This window comes from Glycine max, chromosome 1, assembly GCF_000004515.6.
Source record: "Glycine max cultivar Williams 82 chromosome 1, Glycine_max_v4.0, whole genome shotgun sequence".
In the NCBI taxonomy this organism is placed as follows: Eukaryota; Viridiplantae; Streptophyta; class Magnoliopsida; order Fabales; family Fabaceae; genus Glycine; species Glycine max.
In genome coordinates, this window is record NC_016088.4 from 54466909 (window position 1) to 54474863 (window position 7955).

Below are 7955 nucleotides of genomic sequence, written 5' to 3' on the forward strand. Positions count from 1 at the left end.
GTGGTTTGTCAAGTGGACTTAATTAGTTTTAAACAATGGATGCATTGAGTGAAAATTTAAGCAAAGATCTTGGGGACCAACTCTAAAATTAATTGTGTTATATAACGAAATCACACTTTAAATTCCTGCTTTATGCATCAGGGGAAATCTTAAACAAAGTAACAGTTAAACGATATATAGTTTTGACTTCAAACGTACGAACATATCAAAAGCAGCCTATAAATTGAACTACTGTAATTTATAATTGACGGCCTTTAATTTGACGAATTCTTATTCTACCTTGATGATGATCCTCATACTTTTCATCTATTTCTTTTTTTATGTTTCACTGAGTAACGCACTGCTAAAATGTGTCTGCAAGGTGGCAACAGGTTGGATGATATGACGTTGTAAATTCACCAACCTCGTCGATATGCTCATGGCCGGTAACCAATTCGAAGTGCACAACAAGTTTTGTTTACTTAAATAGATAGATAAAATCTCGACTTTGAGTTCAGATTTTAGGTGACAATTAAATTATTAATTTCTAAATTATTATGCTCGCTTGAAAGTTCCTTATATTTAAAATGGGAACAAAATTATCACATTTTGTAATAATGAGAGTAAGAATGTAAAAAATATATTGGTGAAGTTGACCCTACCTATAATTATTAATAGAATTATATATTTAACACTTATTTATAGTTTGGGGTTTCTTCTTTAGATAATTTTAGAATTTATCCTTTTTTATATGAATGTATTTTTTCTAATACATCTCCTCACATCATACCATCTTAAATTCTTAAAATGTTTTAGATCTAATTCAACCCCAAAAGCTAATTCAAGGGGTGAGAGTTACCCCTCACTTATATATTCTAACCCAAGTCTCACACCAACTAAAAATAAAATCAAGTTAGAATATATAAGTGAGGGACAACCCTCACCTCTTAAATTAGATTTTGGGATTGAGTTAGGTCTAAAACATTTTAGGAATTCAAGATTTGTTAAAAAAAAAACATTTTATTTCTTCATTAAAAAAATTGTTTATACAGGAGGCTACATTTTAAGAATCTAAGATTTGTTAAAAAAAAACATTTTATTTCTTCATTAAAAAAATTGTTTATACATTCGTATACGTATCCGTGGTTCCTTAAGATAGTAACACTTAGTGTTGAAAATAAAATTCAAATAAGAAAACGAGAACGTGCAGGAGGCGTGTTCTGAACTTAATTCGTTAATTTAATATGCATGATTCTGAAGTACCTGTTTCAAATAGTCAATACTCAATAGTATTACAGATTTGAATATTGTTCGAAATCAAATGTGCTGTATAACTTGTATAACTCTTCCAGGAAGTCCGATGTTGTAAGTTCAATGTTCCTCCTTACACCTTAATTGGTTGATTAATTCTTACAAGAAACCGAGTTAGACTACTAGTTCAGAATAATAATAGTATATAATTGAAAAGAATAAAAAGTTCAATATATAACTGTTTTTGTAATAACAAATGATAAGGAATAATACTTAAGAGTAAGAGTTAAGAGCCAGACGTTTAGCATATTATAATTTTGGCAATATTTTGTTTGTTATCCACGGTGCCGTATCGAAAAGCTAGCAGTACAACAAATAATATATCAGTTTTTCTAACGTGTGCAATATTACACACAATATTTTTAGTAAATTCACTTTGCATACCTTAGAAAAAAACGCATATAAATTACATAGACACACACGAAAAATCATAATAAGTTCATTTTATTTAAACGAATTTTGTTTTCAAATTTATAGTGTTTTAAAATCACGTCAAAAATCAATTTAACCTCATTTTATTTGAACAAATTTTGTTTTCAAATTTGTATTTTAAATTTGCAGTAGAGATGCCTCCCAATTTTACCACATTTTTTCGGAAAAAAAACTTTAGTTTCTTGAAATACCACATTTTTAAGAACATTTGTTTTAAAAATAAATTAGGTATCCTAATATGTGTCTGTATGCTCGCATGCTTCAGAATCTCATTGCCTCGTTCCCGACTGAATACATGCCACCAGTCTTCAATATATCTAGAGATCGTTCCAGGAAAACATGAACCCAAAGCCTTTTTACTGAATCTGTTACATCCTTCTGGTTAAGCCAATCCTCATTAGCACTTGAAACCTCTCAACCGTACAATGAACCCAAGATTTTAGTGTTACTTTAACACATACGAGTAAGATTCTCCAGATTGAATTTTCTATGAACAAAAATATAACAGAGTACTAATTAAGTATTTATCAGTCATTTTTAGAATACAAAACCAAGCATGTGACTGGTGAGAGTATCTACATGTGGGTTGCAAGATAGCCCACATAGTATAATCAATTCACAACAATTGGCACAGCGGAAATTCATCCACATAACAAACCAGAAGGGTAGCATAAGTTACTAACAGTCTAGACTCGTAATATATCAGATTTTGACATCGGGAGATTCAACATAGGAGATTGAAATCAATTCAGACCTAAACTTGTCATCCCAATCACCGTTTGGTCTTGCAAAGCTGTCTGCGTCCTTGCTTTCGGGCACAAAATCGGAATCCAGAGTTTTATCTGGTAAAGAATCAGAGATAGCAATAAGCAACTCACGTGCCAGCTCCTCAGATGCCTTATTGCTCGGTGATTTGTTATCCATATAACTTTCTGCTATTTCCTACAAGTCAAAATTTGTTTTCAGAGATCATCCACAGAATCAGATGTTTCCAACATAATTGTGTGTTTCATTTCTTCCCACTCAATTACTATCACTATCATCATTCATCACTATTCCTTTTTTTGGTGTCACTGATAAGGGGATTGAAATTATTGTGTGCATTTCATGTCTGTGTGCATTGCTGCAGCACGCCAGTTTTGGATATCTCTCAATCTCACTCTCTCACACACCAATCATATTGTAAATAACTACTAAAATGCATTCATATAGTAAAGGAAAATCATTAAAATTAGCAAACTTTCAATCAGCATTTAACTGAAACATGATGTAGAATGAAATTAAGGCAACACTAAAAAAAAGGACTGGCAATATTGAATGGCATATGGTCACTTTCATATCACCCCTTTTTAAAAAATATTTCAAGAGCCACTGAAAAATTATTACAGTGGCAGCAGCATATTGTAAATCCAGTGTTCAGAAAATAGTTTCAGGGCCATTCCATTAGTACGATCAACCCCAACACATTGAACAGTCAAGTAACAAATATATGCAGCAAAAATAAAACTACAAATAAGGGGAATTGAGTCAGTAACAGTAACACTAATAACGAAGCAAATAATGGTGAGAAAGTATAAAGGAAACAAGAAATGAGAGTTGGCTATAGCTAAGAAGAATTGAATAGTTTAGACATTCATAAAACTGGTGACATTATTAAGGTGGTGAAGACGGGTTCCACATTCCATCGTGTATTTTGAGTGGTTTTACATGACTGATGAACAGAGAGTACGATTTGCACGAATGAAACCTAGGATTAGTTGAAGTTTGGTAGACAGGTGTTGAAGATATACAATAGAGACCCAAAGAGAGAATCATTGCATAAAGCAAGGATAGACTTTTCGAGCAAGCATTCCAAGTGGTCCTTGACTTGGAGGGGAGTACTTGGAATATCCAATAACTGAGAAACTCTGGTGGTCAAAAGTAGGGAAGACAGCATCTAGGAGGCTGAATGAGATTACCCGCAACAATAAGCCTCATTCCTTTCAACGCTTTCAGGCAGCATTCAAAGTCCTCTTCTTCCATTGAGGCTAATTATAAAGGCAAAGGAGCTGTAATTGCTAATTCAATCAGAAGGAGTAGCAAAGAATTTGCGTAACATAATCAAGCCTTGGGTGGGTGCTTACAGAACCCTAGGTGTGCAGTCTAACTTCATTTTCTTCTTCCCAGTTTTATGTCTGTCTTTTGGAAGGCATCACTAAATACCCACTCAATCAAAATAACAAACCCCATTCTGATTCTTCCTATTAACTATCGTAGAATTCATAAACCCGAAACACCAATCCAGTATATACTGTTCCCAGCACCCAAGCAGTCATTCACCGATCTCACCATAAAACCATCCCAGTTACCTCCTTTCAACAACCCACCCGCTTTCTACACAAGTTTCATTGACCCTAGAAAATCCTAATTCTTCTGCCATTCTACAATTAAATCTCTATCATTCCAACAAAATCACATTTGTCTAAGTTGACAGCTAAATATATAAAAAGCAAAAGAACATGAATAATAGATTAATAGTGTCTTCTTGAACTTCATACACATGTTAATCCAGTAGCAAGCACCCACTTCTTTTTCTTTTGCAAAAGTAGCAACAATTTTGAAGACCATGGCTCCATTCTTTTAGATCAAAATATTAATGTTATTACTCCATCAACTATTTTGAATCTTTACAAAATAATTTTCAGTACTAAATTAAATTAAAAGTGATTCGGCTTATTTCATCAGGACTATTCACTCATAATCATAACCGTGAAATTATTATCATTATTATTGTTGTTGTTGTTTCTCTCCGAACCAAAGTGTACGGAACTGGTTTGATTCCAAGGGATCAAGATCAATAAAGGACAAGTCCATTATCATCAATTAATTTAATTATCATGCAATTGATTCGTGGCAGTCGGTGATCAACATCTCCAAAAGATGGTTGAAGGAACTCTAATATTCGGTTATAATGAAAAGAGAAAAATTCAGACCAGAAAATCCGAAATTGTTCGAGCAAAGAAAAACGAAGAAGAGAGTTCCGAATAATATTCACGATGCGAAACAAAAGATCGGTACAGAACATGCGCGAAAATAACGAAAACGCACAACAAAATTTACGGATCGAGAAATGGACAATGGTACCTTTTTTTCAGCACTTGAGAGAAGAACGTGTCTTCGCCCTTCACCTTTTTCCTAAACCCCAAATACACTCTTTCCTAATTTTCGTGAATAGTAATACTATTTATTTCCTTTTTTATTTTTTCTTTTTCAATACAATGGTCAATGGTCAATGGTCAATATAATTGTGCGGCTTACCTTCCTACAATTACGTATATTTGGACACAGCTTGTTTATCTTATTTCGAAATTTATTTAAGAGGAAGCCTTCTTTGGAGTGGACCCAATGATGTAACCAAAAAGGATTGGAATTGGATCCAATAAACTACCTAATAAAATCAATTAAATTACTTCATTTTTTATATAAATAAACTGAAAATTCTATTTTCATTGATTCGATTTTTTTTGTCAACAATTTTTGTTTGAAATTATATATATATATATATATATATATATATAATTTTTAAAAAAATTCAAAAACTTTTAATAAAAATATTCTAATTGATATATTAAATTCAAGAGCTGTTATTAAAATTTGGAACAAAGTATGAATTCGTATAACACGAATTTTTTTTAAGTACCCACCTTTGTATTTCGTCAAATATTCTGTTTTTTTTTTAAAAAAAAATTAATATTCATTCAATCATATTAAAAACGTAGTTTTTGTATGATTTTGTATAGAGTTGGTCCATTTCATATAGCATTGCTATTAAAATTTTGTGATAACTTTATGATTTTTTTTCTTCATATTTTTACAATTGAGATTTTAAAAATATATAAAAGATGCCATTTGTCAACCTGATTACCTAAATTGAACTAAATCATTCTGTACCAAAATTATTTGATTTGAATTTATCATTATTATTAAATTAAATTAATTAAAATTGATTAATTTTTAGCTTGAACTATTATTGAATAAGATCAATATTTATTTTATATAATCAAAATTATAATAAATAAATATTTTTTAATACATTCATTACATTATAATCATCAAAACTTATAATAAATAATAAATTAATATTTTAAATATATAAATTATATTTTTAATTTATAATAAATAATTTAAATTGTGATAGAAATTTATTTTAATTATTGATATTTTTTATAAAAAAATTTATTGACATTTAATTTAGTAATAAATATAAAAAAGATAATGATAAAATAAGAGTAGTTTGAGATATTTGATTATAAAGTTTTTGGCAAGTTGAGAAATAGACTTGTATATGAAATATATTTTCAAAAGAAAGAATATTGGATTGTCTAATTGAGAGAGTAACTCTCCAAATTGTGTCATTCTTTAGCATATCCAAGTTATGATATATATATATATATATATATATATATATATATATATATATATATATATATATATATATATATATATATATATATATATATGTAAAACTTAAGATAATAACAACTATATCAGCGTACGTATTTGCTATCATATCCTGAATATGCCCCAAATATTTATTTTCCATCTTCAGAGATCAAATAATCTTATCTTTCTCTAAATAAAGAGATTATCACCAACCAGGTATATATATATAAAGGGGTTTCCACGTTGAGGTTAGACACACTATTCCTATTCTAATTACTCTTTCAAACTCTCACTCCAAGGAAACCATCACATTGGAGTGTCAAGGAGGCTTGCACAAAGGAAAAAAGATCGAGGTGGCATGGAGACGCCCCAACAATAGGAGGAAGAAAGTATCCAGGCCTTGTCGCAGGTACACATGTGATAATAAACTTTTTACACAACAAGCATATGTTTACTTTAATGGCTGTTTGTCACCTAGGACATAGAATCACAAAGTCACTAATAAGTAACAAACACTGAATTGTAAATATAATTCATATAAATTATTCCAACTAATGATCCCATCAACAAGTAAAGGAAATGAAGTCGATTCCTTATTTCTCATCTGCATGCTCTTTCTTTTTGTTTAATTTTCCTCTCCTCTTTACCATCAACGACGTTTTGATTAGAACAAGCTAAGAGGAAAAAGCTTAAAAACTAGTATAAGAGATCACACATTATTCTCTGTAGGACACCAGTAATTTTACTCACCTTATCGCTAATTTTCACTCAGCCATTTGTATTTAGACTCACGCGCCTTGTGGTACATACTATTTGGAATATTTGGTGAATGTTCAATGCTGGGATGATTTTTCTACAGAGTTTGAAACATTTTTTCTTATGTTTTGGATTATCATTCATTATCTCGTGTTTCATGGGCTTATTGGGCTAAACGTTTGGATGAATGAAAACTGAGCAGTAAAACTCAAGAAATGGGATATTACTTCTTGCACTTCCATGTTGCTTCCTGCACTCTTTCCAAAATGTTTTTTGACCTTCTAAAAATGGTTATTCGGGAAGCCAAAAAGGGATACATTTCAGAATATAACTGAAGTACATCCGATAATTTAATTTTACATTTTAAAATGTTCATTCTGAAAGAAAAAATAAAGTGCAAGAAATAATAGCCCAACAAATGTTAAATTATTAAAAGAAGAGACTCAAAAAACGTTAAATTTTTGTTGGTCTTAATCCCAATTAGCCTGGACCAGTCCTCTCTTTGTCCCTCTGATTTAGCTTCACTCTATGCAGTTACTGGTTAGCATCGACCACTACTTTATCTGTACTTTTTATATACATTTTATTTGTAATTCGCCTAGTTTTATTGTTAAGCAGTATGTTTAGATACGATCATACGAAGAATAACTTTTATTTCAAATGGTGTGTATATATTGATCAGTAACTTTTATTTGATAAACATATATTCTAGTTTACCATTTTTGTTATATATCACATTTTTTTTATGTCATGTCCTAGTGGGTATTACGGAAGAACATGAGAGAATCAATTAAAAGATTTATGTTGCTTCCTGCACCCTTACATTCCAGATTAACCATTTCAGAACGTAAAAATTTATATTTTGAATTCTGGAAAGAGTAATCTATAGTGAAAAATTACATTCTGGATTAGGTTTTCTGAAAGAATAAAAAGGTGCAAGAAGTAATTGCCTCAGCCCGTCACCTAACCTGATTACAAATCAAATGGGCCAGACTACTTTGACCTAAGGGCTCGGATCAATAAGGCTGATCTCAAGTTGATCAGAGTGTCAAAGA

General features: G+C 30.8%; 1 long non-coding RNA gene across 1 annotated transcript; it reads right to left on the reverse strand.

The window, feature by feature from the left end:
- Window positions 1-2224: 2224 nt before the first annotated feature.
- LOC100789970 (uncharacterized) lies at window positions 2225-5011 on the reverse strand. The gene is made up of 2 exons (XR_412950.4): window positions 4846-5011; window positions 2225-2664 (listed from the first exon to the last, which is right to left on the reverse strand). It is a non-coding gene; the product is annotated as an uncharacterized lncRNA (long non-coding RNA).
- Window positions 5012-7955: the final 2944 nt, after the last annotated feature.